Source organism: Oncorhynchus masou, chromosome 21, assembly GCF_036934945.1.
Source record: "Oncorhynchus masou masou isolate Uvic2021 chromosome 21, UVic_Omas_1.1, whole genome shotgun sequence".
Classification (NCBI taxonomy): Eukaryota; Metazoa; Chordata; class Actinopteri; order Salmoniformes; family Salmonidae; genus Oncorhynchus; species Oncorhynchus masou.
The window spans coordinates 33586921-33603961 of record NC_088232.1 but is presented as its reverse complement, the minus strand read 5'-3'; the positions used below and the strand labels follow the sequence as shown (position 1 = coordinate 33603961).

Below are 17041 nucleotides of genomic sequence, written 5' to 3'. Positions count from 1 at the left end.
ACATCGGCCATGGAGAAAGAGAGCCCACAGTCCTTGGGAGCGGGACGCGTTGGTGGCACTGTGTTATCTTCAAAGCGGGCGAAGAAGGTGTTTAGCTTGTCCAGGAGCAAGATGTTGGTGTCCACGACTTGGCTGGTTTTCTCTTTGTAATCCCTGAATGTCTGTAGACCCTGTCACACACGTCATGTGTCTGAGTCGTTGAATGCGACTCCACTTTGTCTCTGTACTGACGTTTTGCCTGTTTGATTGACTTACAGAGGGAATAACTACCATGTTTGTATTGAACCATATTCCCAGTCACCTTGCCATGGTTAAATGCTGTGGTTTGCGCTTTCAGTTTTGCGCAAATGCTGCCATCTAGCCACGGTTTCTGGTTTGGGTAGGTTTTAATAGTCACGGTGGGAACAACATCCCCTATACACTTCCTGATGAACTCAGTTACCATGTCCGTGTATACGTCAATATTATTCTCAGTGGCTACCCGGAACAACTACCCGTGTGATCAAAACAATCAAAAGCACCGATTACGGTTGGTCAGACAAGGGTTGAATAGACCTTAGCACGGGTACTTCCTGTTTGAGCAAAATGGAGTTGTGGTCTGATTTGTCGAAGAGAGGACGGGGGAGGGCCTTGTATCCCGGAAGGGGGTGTAACAGCGGTCGAGCTTTTTCCAGCGTGAGTACTACAGTCAATGTGTTGGTAGAGCTTCAGTATCGTTTTCCTCAAATTTGCTTTGTTAAAATCCCCAGCTACAATAAATGAGGCCTCAGGATATGTGGTTTCACGTTTGCACAAAGTTCAGTGTAATTTTTTGAGGGCAATCGTGATATCTGCTTGGGGGGAAATATACCACTGCCTTTCTTTTTCCCAGAAAGGTATTTATTCCTGTCTGCGCAATGTACTGAGAACCCAGCTGGCTGTATGGACGGGGACAATATATCTGGAGAGAGCCATGATTTTTACATCATTTTACATAATTATGACATAACATTGAAGGTTATGCAATGTAACAGCAATATTTAGACTTAGTGTTGCCACGATTCAATAAAACACGTAACGGTTCCGTATTTCACTGAAAGAAACGTTTTGTTTTAGAAATGATCATTTCTGGATTTGACCATCTTAACGACCAAAGGCTCGTATTTCTGTGTGTTTATTATATTATAATTAAGTCTATCATTTGATATTTGATAGAGCAGTCTGACTGAGAGGTGGTAGGCAGCACCAGGCTCGTAAGCATTCATACAAACGTTTGTCAACATATTTTCATAAATCTGTATCTGACCAAAACGTTATTTTTTTTCGTCCAATCATAATTTAAATTATGTTTTGCAAACTCGATGTGCTTGCGTCTGTGTCTTGGGGTCAGAAAGGTCTTTCTTCTGGCAACCCTCCCAAAGAGCCTGTGGTTGTGGAGGTGGTGTCTGATGGTGCTTTTTGAAACCTGGTGACCCCAAGACGCTACTAAGGCCTGCAATTCTTTCACAGTGATTCTTGGGGATTTTGTTGCTTCTCTCACGATCCTCCTCCCTATCCTGGGGGACAAAATGCATTTGCGTCCTCTACCTGTGAGGTTTTCGACTGTTCCATATCTTTTGAATGTTTTTATAATTGCCCTGACAGTGCTCAGTGGTATATTCAATCGTTTGTGGATCTTCTTGTAGCCATTACCAGATTTATAAAGGTTTACGACCATCTAGCCCTTTTGAACTGCCAGGTCTTTTCTTCATGGTATTGGATGACAAAGGGATATTGCATGCGTGTTAACTCATTTTTATATTCTAGTACTAGTGAAAAAGGAACTGATGTAATGGATCAATATAGTTCCTTAAACACTTAGATAAACTTAAATAAGTGGAATTTAATTCCTTGTCTAATTCTGGTAGATGTTATTTACAATAACATTTAAGGGTGCCAATAATTGTGAAACCTTGATTTGGAGGACATAGATTTTTAATTAAATCAATAAATTATTTTGGTGGGTTCCATTGAAACATAATAAAAGTACAGTATTTTTCACATGTTGATATTTTGAGTTTGTCTCTCTAATTATATTGTTTATATTTTTTTAAGTATTGTTTGTGCATTGCCAGTCAGGGGTGCCAGTAATTTTGGATCCCACTTTATTTGCTTATATTTATCTACACAGTTATCAAATTGGCAAGGTGGTGTAAGCCTACATGAAACACAGACCTTATTTGAAGTGAATCTAAAAATATCCTATGGAATAAATGAATGAAGGAACCGCTTTTCAGATTTTGCTGTAAGGTGTCATGGGAATTATGACTCACACTTTGGTAGTCAATTCTTACCATGCCCAGTATTAAAATAGGATTTCCTGCATATAGAAATGACAGTTTTTGTTTTGAACATTCATCACAGGAAACTTAAACTCTAGTTTTATTATTCAAACAGTTGAGAATATGTGTGTCTCCTAAGCAGACTCTTCAGTATCCTTGTCACTTCAGAGTGCTGTGCGTGTGTGTGTGTGTACGATTATATAAATTTTACAGATGGCAGAGAAAAGCACCAGTGTGGGACTATTACATTGAATTGGCACCAGGGAAAGCAAGGTGTCTTATTTGTGATAAAGATGTAAGCGTGGGGTCAGCAACCTGTGGATTCACCTTAAGAACACCTATCCAAAAGCCCATAAGGAAGCAATGATGAAAAAAGCTAAATGCAAATTCTTGGCCAGGAAAAAGTGATACAGACACGTCACAGACATCGCAGGCTACAATCTTAGAACTTTTTAATAAACAAGCAAAATGGCAGGACAAAGACCTAAGGAGATGGATAAAGAAATGATTAAGATGAACAAGCAGTCATTCACAGTGGTGTCTAACGTTGGTTTTCAGAGGCTGATTACTCTCGCTGAACCCCGGTACAGGATCAAAGATGAAAAATTATACCGCATAGAAATGCTACATAAAACACATGAAAGAGCTGTGATGAAAGTGAAGAAACTTTTGGCACCATTGAATGCTCCACACATGGCATTCACAACTGACTGCTGGTCAGGCACTACAGAGTCCCTGATGAGCCTTAACGGACATTTAATTTACAATGTCTGGACAAGAAAGCAGGTTGTGCTGAATGTCAAGACTATGACTGGATCACACACAGGAAACTATATCAGAGAGATGTTTTTAACCATGTTGGAATACTGGGAAATCCACACAGAACATGTAGTGCTGGTCCTCAGGGACAGTGGGGCAAACATGGTGAAAGTATGAGACTGGCAGAACTTCCAGACTTCAGCTACAGTGCACACACCCTACAGCTTGTAATCAATGATGGACTATCCAGTCAGAGAGCTGTGCTAGACATTATTGCCATGTTGAAGAGCTGTGCAACTCACTTTGACCACTCTGTACTGGCCAAACAGAGGCCGAGGGCCATTCAGGAAAAGCTTGGTCTTCCCAAACACAGCATCATCCAAACAGTTCAAACTCGCTGGAACTCAACACTACACATGTTGCAGAGGATGTTTGAATAGAGGCGTGCACTGAATGTGTATGCATGTGAATATGGACACATCAGCAGTTTGTCTGCTGCACAGTGGGACATTGTCTCTAACCTAATTGAGACTCTGGTATCTATGGAGGAGGTAACACTGGAGATGAGCCACTCCAACTCTACAGCAGCATGCATCATCCTCAGTGTGTCGGTGCTGAAGCTGATGCTGCAGCAGGAGGGTTCTTCTACTCACGGCATCAAAACTTTACGGAAGACCATGTTGGACAGTCTGACAAGGCGGTTCCCCAAGGCCGAGGAGACAAAGTGCCTAGTGCTGGCAACTGTCCTGGATCCACATTACAAGAGATATGCCTTCACCTCAGGGACAGCACTAGAGAAAGCTGAAGGTGGAATCTGACCTAAAGAAACCAAATCCCAGAGCCACAGCAGAAAGGAATAGTGTAGAGGGGGACTCAGATCCAGGTGCAAAGAGTCTGGATAGATCAGCCACCCAGTCTGGTGGAAAGCCTCTACGCTAGAATCCTTGGTGGAAAGCCTCTACGCTAGAATCCTTGAGTTGGAGCGTTACCTCACAGAGCCTGTCATTGACAGAAAGAGCAACTTGCCTTTGGAGCGGTGGAAGCAGAATGGGGACAGTCTTCAATCACTTGCTCCACTGGCAAAGAAGTTTCTCTGTCCCCCATCTTCTTCGGTCCCTAGTGAGAGAGTGTTCAGTGAGGGGGGATCATTTATGATAAGCAGAGGAGCAGACTGACGGGAACATACAGACAAGCTCTGCTTTCTGCACTACAACCTAAAACCTCTTAACTGGGAATATAATAGGAACTACAATCTTTCATATGTTCTCATGTTCTGAGCAAGGAACTTAAATATTAGCTTTTATACATATTATACACATATTGCACTTTTACTTTCTTCTCCAACACTGTGTTTTGCATTATTTAAACCAAATTGAACATGTCTCATTATTTATTTGAGACTAAATTGATTTTACTTATGTATTATATTAACTTAAAATAAAAGTGTTCATTGTTCATTCAGTATTAATTGTCGTTATTACAAATATATAGACATAAAAATCGTTAATCGGTATCGGCTTTTTTGGGTTCTCCAATAATCGGTATCGGCGTTAATAAATTACAATCGATCGACATCTAGCATGCACTGCGAAAAACGTATTCTAGTACTACTTCTTCTTCTTCTTCTATGGTAATATAGCGGTTCGCAAACAAACAGAGGTGCATGCCGCCACCTACTGTACTGGAGCGTGTAGTCAATCACCCCCCCAATCCTCATCCAACCTCAATAACTATACACATCAATCTTTCCCGCTCTTTCACATACCAGTACAGACAACAACACATCATCACATGCTCCAGTGTTTCATCAACCATACACTCGATACAAAAACCATTCACATGCTTGCCAACCAGATGTAATGATGAGTTCAATGTACAATGTCCAAGGCGCAACTGAGCAAACACCACCTCTTCCTTCCTAATATGACCTTTGAATCTTGGTCCACCGTCCTTTCTTTGGAGGGCATATAAATACCGGCCCTTGGGCTCACTGTCCCATGAAAAACAACTTTACGACACTCATAGAAGTCAATTTGCTGAGGAGTCGCATATAAATCTTTGGAACAGTGTACTATCAAGAAGTCTACACATTTTATGAAATAATTGAATGCAGAAATAAAATGACATATCTATAAATCTAAATTACGTTTTTTGTTTAGTGTGTCAAACAGACAGAGCTCAACAACATGTTCTCCATCCATACCACTGGATGTCATAGAAGGCTTGACAGTGTGAGGGTAGCACTTCGTCCGGACACTGTCGTTGCATTTTGGTACACCAGAATTACATTAATTTCCAATGAAACGCTGTGTTCGCCTTGCAGCATTGTGTTGCAGAGGCAGTTCGGTGTGGTGCACACATTGGATTTATCGACGTATGAGTCAAACTGTATGCATAAATGGCTTGACAAAAATTGTAGCAGAAGGTGAATGTTGATTGTTTGTTGCATACATATCCAGATGATGCTGCGTACTATTTTGTGCAATGATGCTGTCGGTGTGATCGAAGTGTAAGGAGATTAAAGGCATACTCAGCAATATGACGTAGACAAAGAAAGTAAACAGCATAGTGGGTCAATTGCCGCAACAACTAAGAGTATAGAAGCTCAAGGCTCAACATTTCAACTGTTTTGGTCCTGTGGCTCAGACGCTGTAAGAGCATGAAGCAAAACCGTGCACATGCACAGGTACTGTGTGTGACTGTGTGAGAATGAAGTCTTGTATCTCACCATAGCTGTGGGAAGTACAGGTGCTGGAGGTGCTGCAGCATCCACTGGTGGTGAAATGAACAAGATGGCACCAACAGACATGGTCGCCCTGTTCCTAGCACCTCGCTAACTTTGTAGTATTTTTTTGTGTATTTATTTCTTACATTATTTGCTCAGAACATTTCTTTTACCATTGGTTGCTCTAAGACTCCACTGACGGAGAAGAGAAATATGAAGTGGGATTTTAGTTTGACTCAGAAGGTGTGCATTCCATCCACTGCTTCCGAGCATATTACACGCTAATGTTCAGTCCCTGGACAATAAAGTAGACAGGTTCAGGGTGAAGATCTCCTTCTAGAGAGACATCAGGGACTGTAACATTCATGGAATCATGGCTTTCTTTGGATATCCATACAGCCACCAGGGTTCTCAGTACATCGTGCGGACAGGAATAAAATAGGTCTCCAGGAAAAAAGTGGAGGTATATGTTTCATGATTTAACTACTCATGGTGTGATTGTGGTAACGTACAGGAACTCAAGTCCTTTTGTTTTGCCGATCTGGAATACCTTACTATCAAATGTCGACCACATTACCTCCCAAGAAAATGTTCTTTGTTCGTCGTCACAGCCGTGTATATTTCCCCTCAAGCCCACACCACGACGGCTCTGGACTTCATGCAAACTTGAAACTGCCTATCCTGAGACTGCATTTATTGTAGCTGGGGACTTTAATAAAGCAAATCTGGGGGAAAAGCTAAAGAAGTTTTAACAGCTGCGCTACTCACTCATCAAGAATTCTTAACCATTGCTACTCCCCCTTCCGGGATGGTGGGGTGGCAGGTAGCCTAGTGGTTAGAGCATTGGACTAGTAACCGAAAGGTTGCAAGATTGAATCCCCAGGCTGACAAGGTAAACATATGTTGTTTTGCCCCTGAACAAGGCAGTTTACCCACTGTTCCTAGGCCGTCATTGAAAATAAGAATTTGTTCTTAATTCTTATGGCTTGTGGGCGCAATTTTCACGTCCGGATGAAAAGTGTGCCCAAAGTAAACTGCCTGCTACTCAGGCCCAGAATCTTGGATATGCATGTAATTGGTAGATTTGGAAGTTTCTAAAACTGTTTGAATAAAGTCTGTGAGTATAACAGAACTGATTTGGCAGGCGAAACCCCGAGCACAATCCATTCAAGGAATTTTTCTTTTGAGGTCAATCTGTTTTACATTTTCTATGGCAAGACCATTTTAATAGAAATATCCTTGCAGTTTGTATGGCTTCCACTAGATGTCAACAGTGTTTAGAAATTGGTTGATGTTTTTCTTTAGAGAAATTAAGAAGTAGCACTGTTATTTCCCTGTGTCACTCCAGGTGCACTCTATTGATTTGGTGCGCGCGACCTAGAACATGCTTTCTTTGTTTTCATCCGGTATTGAACGCTGTTATCCCGTCTTAAATTTGATTGAGTATTTACTTAAAAAAATACCTAACGTTGTATTACGAAAGTTGTTTGAAATGTTTGTACAACGATTACAGGTAACTTATTAGAGATTTGTAGTCATGTAGAGTGAGTTGGAACCGGTATTTTTCTGGATCAAACGTGCCAAATAAATGGACATTTTGGATACATAACGACGGAATTAATCAAACAAAAGGACCATTTGTGATGTTTATGGGACATATTGGTGTGCCAACAGAAGAAGCTCGTCAAAGGTAAGGCATGAATTATATCTTTATTTCTGAGTTTTGTGTCGCGGCTGGCTGGTTGAATTATGATTGCCTGTCTTTGTTTGCTGGGGTGCTGTCCTCAGATAATAGCACGGTTTGCTTTCGCCGTAAAGCATTTTTTTTAAATCTGACTCTGCGGCAGGATTAACAACAAGTGTAGCTTTAATTGGGTGTATTGTATGTGTGATTTCATGAAAGTTTAATATTTCTAGTAATTTAATTTGAATTTGGCGCTCTGCCATTTCACCGGATGTTGTCAAATCGATCCCACTAAAGGGATTTGATCCATAAGAAGTTGCTTGCCTAGTTAAATAAAGGTAAATAATGGCTACAAGGCCCTTCCTTGCCCCCCCCTTTAGCAAATCAGATCACGCCTCCATTCTGCTCCTCCCTTCCTATAGGCATAAACTTAAACAAGAAGTACCCGTGTTAAGGATTGTTGGTCTGACCAATCTATGCTTCAAGATCGCTTTGATCATGCGGACTGGGATAAGTTCTGGGTTGCCACTGAGAATAAGAGGAAGAGAATAGAGGATGTTGTTCCCACTGTGACGATTAGAACTTATCCAAACCAAAAACCAAAAACCATCCATTACGGGTTATAAAGGGAAAACCAGCGAAGTCACGGACACCGATTCCTTGCTCCGGACAAGCTAAACACCTTCTTTATCCACTTCAAGGAATCCCCAGTTCCGGTGCTGGGAGAGCAGCCTGTATCCCTAGCCGCTCGCTCAGAGCATGTGCAGACCAGCTGGCTAGAGTGTTTACGGACATATTCAATCTCTCCCATCCCAGTCTGTTGTCCCCACTTGCTTCAAGATGTCCACCATTGTTCCTGTACCCGAGAAAGCAAAGGTAACTGAACTAAATGACTATCACCCCGTAGCACTCACTTCTGTCATCATGAAGTGCTTTGAGAGTCTAGTTAAGGATCATATCACCTTCACCTTACCCGACACCCTAGACCCACTACAATTGCCATTGCCTCTGGACAAGAGGAATACCTATGTACGAATCCTGTTCATGAACTACAGCTCAGCTTTCAATACCATGGTACCCTCCAAGCTCATCACTAAGCTTAGGCCCCGAGTCTGAATCCCGCCCTGTGCAACTGGGTCCTGAACACAACAAAACAAAGGAGCTGATTGTGGACTTCAGGAGACAGCAGAGGGACTGTTTTTTTGCATGCACATCACTGAAAACCTGAAATTGTCCATCCACACAGACTGTGTGATGAAGAAAGCGCAACAGCGCTTGGCCCCTAAGATCCTCACAAACTTCTACAGATGCACCACTGAGAGTCATCCTGTCGGGCTGTGTCACCGCCTGGTACAGCAACTGCCCCATCCACAACCGCAGGGCTCTAGAGGGTGGTGCGGTCAGCCCAACGCATCACCAGGGCACATTGCTTGCATTCCAGGACATCTACAGCACCCATTTTCACAGGAAGGCGAAGAAGATCATCAAGGACCTCAGTCACCCAAGCCACAGTCTGTTCACCCCGCTATAAAAGGCAGAGATAGCACAGGTACATCAAAGCTGGGACCACCAAGACTGAAAAACAGCTTCCACCTGCAGGCCGTCAGTTTATTAAATAGTCACTACTAGCTGACCTCCGCCCAGTACCCTGCACTGAACTGGAACAATATCAAATAAGGAACATGGCATTCTCTCAATCTTGGCTTGCAGACCTGCTCCTGTCCATGTCAAACACATAGCTGTACTAGCCCACTAGTTTAGCAAGCACCTCAATTTCATGTCTCATTGAAAGGGTCTGAATATTTATGTAAATAAGGTATTTCTGTTTGAACTTTTTATACATTTGCAAAACATTCTAAAAACCTGTTTTCACTTTGACATTGTGGGGTATTGTGTGTAGATTTTATAATAAGGCTGTAATGTAACAAAATGTGGAAAAAAGTCAAGGGGTCTGAATACGCATAAGCCCTTATATGTATGAGTGGTTTAATTGATCATCACCTTAGAAAGTGCTGTCCATTTCGTTGTGTTAGGCTTTGAAACCACATCCACAATGACCATGTTTTCCACTCAGTTTCAAATTGATCAATCACAGTGAGGTGAGTTTTAAAAGCATGATACTGTTTTGATAAGTGTTTGATGTGATTTTCAATTACATTTGCATTGATGTCAGAGTGGATAGAGGGACAATAGAGCCATGAGTACCAGGCCATGAGCTACTTGATGATCATTAGTGAGTTGGGTTCTATTAACACATGTCCAGAGTACATAAGAGGAGATTACCATGACTCAATGGTCATGAAGGATTTTACTGCAGTCATGACTCATGACTGGTAACGCAACAGCTCTAGTCATGGTGAGTTAATAAGACAATCAGAAATCGGACATCCCCAAATGGGCACTTTCCTACATTTGTCCGCAGCAGGCCAGTAGTACTTCTCTGCGTGCTCAGGTGCCCACGCTCTATCAACATTAAGAAGACAGCGAAATCAGACACATGCTCGTTGCTCACATGGAGCGCTCCAAACAAAACACAATGAAAAAATTGGCAACACTCAGAAATGATGGTATGACAACTAAAACTTGTTTCTCACAAGTGGAGCAGGTTGTGAACTCTGCAAACAATGTTTCCACTGTGAGAATAAGTACAGTAAATGACTGTAGGCCTAATTAATCCATGCATGAACAGAAATGTACGTAACCAAATGATGGGGTTAACTATAAATGTACTACTGGTGAATTGATAAAAATAAAAGTGCAAACAATTAACAGGAGACAGCTCAGCATTTTCTGGAGAGAGGTGTACCAAATGTCTTTGTCACACACTCCTCCCCTTCTTGTCTCAACATTTCAAATTTTCCTCAAGACACATTATCTTCACACATATTTGAGATGCATTGCTTTCACTGACAGCCACATCTCAATAATCAGCGAGGCCTATTGCTACCTGCACTGCACAAATTGTGGGCTACCCAAATAGGCATATATGCCTACACGCTTATGATTTGAAACAATTCACAGCTTTAAAAAAAAAACTAATGGTCCAAATTAAGCAGTGCCCCCTTTGTGCTTTGTATAATATCATGTAGGTTCCACAGGTGAGAGCAAAGATGATGGAAAGAGAAAGGCCATGGGTATTCATTAACTTTATTACATGATCTTCTTAAAATGTAGATGCTTTTTATTCTCCATTAGGTCAAGTAGTTGACAAGTCAATGAATCAAAATACAGTGCCTTGCGAAAGTATTCGGCCCCTTGAACCTTTTGCCACATTTCAGGCTTCAAACATAAAAACTGTATTTTTTGTGAAGAATCAACAACAAGTGGGACACAATCATGAAGTGGAACGACATTTACTGGATATTTCAAACTTTTTTAACAAATCAAAAACTGAAAAATTGCGCGTGCAAAATTATTCAGCCCCCTTATGTTAATACTTTGTAGCGCCACCTTTTGCTGCGATTACAGCTGTAAGTCACTTGGGGTATGTCTCTATCAGTTTTGCACATCGAGAGACTGAATTTTTTTCCCATTCCTCCTTGCAAAACAGCTCGAGCTCAGTGAGGTTGGATGGAGAGCATTTGTGAACAGCAGTTTTCAGTTCTTTCCACAGATTCTCGATTGGATTCAGGTCTGGACTTTGACTTGGCCATTCTAACACCTGGATATGTTTATTTTTGAACCATTCCATTGTAGATTTTGCTTTATGTTTTGGATCATTGTCAGGTTTGAAGACAAATCTCCGTCCCAGTCTCAGGTCTTTTGCAGACTCCATCAGGTTTTCTTCCAGAATGGTCCTGTATTTGGCTCCATCCATCTTCCCATCAATTATAACCATCTTCCCTGTCCCTGCTGAAGAAAAGCAGGCCCAAACCATGATGCTGCCACCACCATGTTTGACAGTGGGGATGGTGTGGTCAGGGTGATGAGCTGTGTTGCTTTTACGCCAAACATAACGTTTTGCATTGTTGCCAAAAAGTTCAATTTTGGTTTCATCTGACCAGAGCACCTTCTTCCACATGTTTGGTGTGTCTCCCAGGTTGCTTGTGGCAAACTTTAAACAACACTTTTTATGGATATCTTTAAGAAATGGCTTTCTTCTTGCCACTCTTCCATAAAGGCCAGATTTGACTGATTGTTGTCCTATGGACAGAGTGTCCCACCTCAGCTGTAGATCTCTGCAGTTCATCCAGAGTGATCATGGGCCTCTTGGCTGCATCTCTGATCAGTCTTCTCCTTGTATGAGCTGAAAGTTTAGAGGGACGGCCAGGTCTTGGTAGATTTGCAGTGGTCTGATACTCCTTCCATTTCAATAGTATCGCTTGCACAGTGCTCCTTGGGATGTTTAAAGCTTGGGAAATCTTTTTGTATCCAAATCCGGCTTTAAACTTCTTCACAACAGTATCTCGGACCTGCCTGGTGTGTTCCTTGTTCTTCATGATGCTCTCTGCGCTTTTAACGGACCTCTGAAACTATCAAGGTGCAGGTGCATTTATACGGAGACTTGATTACACACAGGTGGATTGTATTTATCATCGTTAGTCATTTAGGTCAACATTGGATCATTCAAAGATCCTCACTGAACTTCTGGAGAGAGTTTGCTGCACTGAATGTAAAGGGGCTGAATCATTTTGCACGCCCAATTTTTCAGTTTTTTATTTGTTAAAAAAGTTTGAAATATCCAATAAATGTCGTTCCACTTCATGATTGTGTCCCACTTGTTGTTGATTCTTCACAAAAAAATACAGTTTTATATCTTTATGTTTGAAGCCTGAAATGTGGCAAAAGGTCGCAAAGTTCAAGGGGGCCAAATACTTTCGCAAGGCACTGTAAATTGCTTTTAAAAATCCCCCAGAATGCAGCGTCTCAATTTAGTTGAATGCCTATGGTATGGATTCAAGGCATTCTAACAGAGGCTTGTTATAATGAGCCCATTAATGTAGAAAGCCTTATTTAACCAACAATGCCATGTCTGCCGGTGGGAACCCAGTAACTGCACAGACCTCAGGAGTCAGGCTGACAACAGGATGGGATGCTCAAGAGCTTCGATCAGTCAGCAACTTTTTTTTTAAACATACCCTTTACCAGTTCACTACACACACACACACACACACACACACACACACACACACACACACACACACACACACACACACACACACACACACACACACACACACACACACACACACACACAGTCTTAAAGCCAAATCAATGTGGAGAAAGGGAAGGCTCAGAGGTCCTGGTGTCTGCCATACCATACTGCTACATAAAAAGGTGAAGGATGCCATGTTAGCAATTGGTTCCAATTGACAGAGGATTGGTCATGGTCAGTCTCCTGGGTGGAAATCCTGGTGAGAATGTGGCTATTGCACCAGCAAGAGGGCAAGAGAGGCCAGTGCTGGACAATAGAGCACTCAGAGGAATCTGGCTACAGTGGAACACACTCACAGTGGATCACAATCTCCCCCTGTTTTAACTCTTCAACTACCAGATGTGCATATACCTAGCAGTGTCTATATGACCATTATATATACACTGGACAAAAAAAATATATATGTTGAAAATGCACAAAAAGCCTATTTCTCTCAGATATTGTGCACAAATGTGTTTACATCCCAGTTAGTGAGCATTGCTCCTTTGCCAAGATAATCCATCTATCAAGAAGCTCATTAAACAGCATGATCGTTACACAGGTGCTCCGTGTGCTGGGGACAATAAAAGGCCACTCTAAAATGTGAAGTTTTGTCACAACACAATGCCACAGATGTCTCAAGTTGAGGGAGCATGCAATTGGCATGATGAATGCAGGAATGTCCACCAGAGCTCTTGCCAGAGAACTGAATGTTCATTTATCTCCCATACGCCACCTCCAACATCGTTTTAGAGAATTTGGCAGTACGTCCAACTGGCCTCACAAACGCAGACCACGTGTAACCATGACAACCCAGGACCTCCACATCTGGCTTCTTGACCTGCGTGATCATCTGAGACTAGCCACCCGGACATTTGATGAAACTGATGAGCATTTCTTTCTGTAACAAAGCTCTTTTGTGGGATAAAACGTATTCTTATAGGCTGGGCCTGGCTCCCCAGGGGGTGGACACTCCCAGGTGGGCCCTCCCAGGCCCAGTCATTTGAAATCCATAGATTAGGGCCAAATTAATTTGCGTTTATATTTTTGTTCAGTGTACCTTCCTTACTAAAAACCGAGTCTACATATAGTATGTCTTGGGAAACAGCTTCGTTCACTTTTTTGTTACATTTTGTAGACATGCCGATGCATTTTCTTATAATTTACAGTTTTTTTTATCATGGTCATGCATGGATGAGCTCTACTCTAATAAAATTGCAATTAAGACCTGAATCCGGACCCCTACGCTAAACCTATTTTTGTCATGTAATATTTAATGCCACCACACCCAGTTTCTCCAATTAGCCAGTCATCTGGCCAGCTGGGGCCTCAACTTTTTAGAGGGCGGTTCAGTGGAGAGGCTGGGTATTTGAAGAGACCACTGGCTGACAGGCAGGGCAGTCACAGGGAGGAACCAGTGAGTCCTGCCAGTTCTCCAGAGGGGCCCTTTGTGGCACAGACTCTGCCCAGATCAGCTTACCCTTTCACAGCCCAAGCCCAGTCTCCCACAGGCCCTCAGCTCCAGCTGACAACAAGGCCCCAGCTGCTAATTATCCGGCTGATGGAGGGGTGGGACTGAAGTAGGACTGTCAGAGCTTAGGGTGGCAACACTCTAAAGAGATGTGGAGTGGGATGGCCAAACAAGTTCCAAAAATGGCAGCATCAATACCATTTTTTACATTTCAATATCCGTATCCAGTAGTACTACTCTTTACTAGAATTCAGTTAAATAACCATTATCTCTATTTAATTAGGCACATTCTTTCACAAAAAAGGGATTGGTCTGTGTTCAGAACAGATGAGAAACAGCATTTTGCATCTTAGAAGAGACTGAGACTGTAAGAACAACAGCAGAAACAAACCATTCAGTTACAGTACTTTGACCATTGGGTTCATAACGTTGGATGCTGTCTGTTTCACAGATTCAAACCTGGTCACCAGAATCCTGTTGTCCAGTTGCTGCAGAGAGGAGAAAGAGAATGTGCATTCAGAATTCACACAAATACACCTATTTTCATACATAATAATGAAACCAGCATTAGAACCCAAATATGTGACTATGCAAGGTTTTGCAGAGGAATAGACCTGCACTGAATGCTGGGCTACACAACATCCAGACAGAGTAAAGTCTGGCACTCGAAAGTACAACTGAAAAACATAAATTAAAAGTTTCTGGTTTGTTTGGTTTTAGATGCATCTCCATTGTCTAGAAAGATTCTGACTTACTTTGATGTAGACTGTAAGGTCTGTGCAGAGAGGATCTGTAGGTCCTGGGAGCTGCCCTAAGAAACTCAGTGCTGTCTAGTGACACCTCACTGGACTTGGGGAACTTCTGGCCTAAAGAGTGGCAGGGCAGAATAGGCATGTTTGTCCATAAACAAAAGCTATTTGAACATGTAATATGGCTTAAACTGGGTCATTGCAAAGTGTAAATGTTTTCGCCAGACCAATGAGACATACAGAGGACCCAGACCAGCAGGTTCTCCTTGAACACCTCCAGCTGTCCTGAGCTCACCTTTACATCCACACTACTAACTTGAAGTCTAGATGTGTTTCTTAAAAAATAGCTGAAACACTATTTCAAGCGACAAAAAGTGATGATTATGTGTAATAAGCTACTATGTTGACATCAAGAATCCCGTCATCAATGTGAGATGTTATGTATTGTGTTTAGAGGAAGCGCTACCGGAAAGCCAAGTCTCGGTTCAAAAGGCTCATTAACAGCTTCTACCACAAGCCATAAGACTGCTGAACAATTAATCCCCCCCCCCCCCCCGTTTCTACACTGCTACTATTCGCTGTGTATTATCTATGCATGGTCACTTTACCCCTACTTACCTATGTACACATGACCTCGGCTAATCTGTACACCCGCACATTTACTCTGTAACGGTACCCCCTGTATATAGCCTTGTTATTGTCATTTTATTGTGTTACTTTCTTTTCTTTTTACTTTACTTAGTAAATATTTTCTTAAGTCTATTTATTGAACTGCATTGTTGGTTAAGGGCTTGTAAGTAAGCATTTCACTGTAAGTTCTACTACACCTGTTGTATTTGGTGCAGGTGACAAAAACAATGTGATTTGATATGTCCATAGGTTACCTGTTAAAGAACGGCAGATGTGCCTCACGGTACTCAAAGCTGTTCCTCACAGTCAAATGCAGCTGGTTGTCATACTCCTTCAGCTGATAGGGAGGATGGGTGGCACGGGGACCTGAGACAAGACAGCATTTAATTTGACATGAGACGAACATAGCAATGTATGACATTTTTTTATGTATGAAGGAGTGTTTAGCTATGTTTAGAAGCTGTGGACCTGAAAGACTTAATGGGAGAAGGGGAACTTGTAGGGGCCAGAGGCATCCAGTGAAGACACACAAGGATGGACCAGGACATCCAGCAGTGGTGAGCCATTGGGTCACAGCGAGAGAGTGACCGTCACATTGGGAAGGACCCCTTCCACGTCACACAGATTACACAAAGGGAAAAAGAACAAATAGGTTTGATAAAATTAGGAGACAGCAGAAGGCAACAAGAAGCTTTAGCATTACATTTACTGTACCATAGACTGTGCTCACCTTGCAATTCACCGTAGACACTGTGCAGTTTCCATACTGCATGGAGCGTACCATCTCCAATAGAGCTACATTCACCACAGCCCCACCATGCTGCAGCCGTTTTCTCGACTTGGTGTTTCTGGATCCTTGCAGGAGAGGGCATTGCTGATGCCGATGAGGCCCCTGGCTGAGGGATGTCCAGGGGGGTCCCAAAGGGGCAGACCTGCAGGAAGATAGAGGGTATCATGGCCAGGTGATAGGCCAGCCCTTCACTGTCAGGCTTACTCCCAGACCCACAGAGGAAAGCCCACAGGTCCAATGACAGTGTGAGGTCCTGTGCGACAGAGAACAGCCTGGCCAGAGGAGGAAGGGGCCATCCACCAGGCCGGCCAGACACTTAGCACGCTGCTCCACTGTTGGGTATTGCATGTGTTAGAGAAGAAGACAAAATACTGCACAATCACAAAGATGACATAGCCTGCTGACAGTGTTGAAAGTAGAATAATAAAAATGAGTACATGCACAGTACAATCAGGGAAAAGAAGAAAAAAAGCATTATAAATCTGGAAAAACGCACAACTACAGATTCCCCTTCTCGTATGTAACGTTACTGTATAATCCACAATGCCCTCACACTCATTTTGGCCAGGAATGACTATTATTGACTGTGATTGAGGTTATGAATAAATATGGTAACCAGGACTGTTCAGTGATACATCTATGAGTAAAATCCTAAAATTAAAAATTAAAAATAATACAATTTTGTTTCATTTTAAACTTGCATGGCTGATGTTCTACCAAATTAACATTGAGGTTCTGTTTCGTTCTATTTTCACTGCAAACTGTACTTCCTATTTTTATAATAATGTGACTGCCTGGA

At 42.3% G+C, this 17041-nt stretch overlaps 2 pseudogenes; one reads left to right on the top strand and one right to left on the bottom strand.

The window, feature by feature from the left end:
- Positions 1 to 2768: 2768 nt before the first annotated feature.
- On the top strand, positions 2769 to 8999 carry LOC135507493 (zinc finger BED domain-containing protein 4-like; annotated as a pseudogene).
- Positions 9000 to 14471: 5472 nt separating this feature from the next.
- LOC135507492 (AP-5 complex subunit mu-1-like) lies at positions 14472 to 16801 on the bottom strand (annotated as a pseudogene).
- Positions 16802 to 17041: the final 240 nt, after the last annotated feature.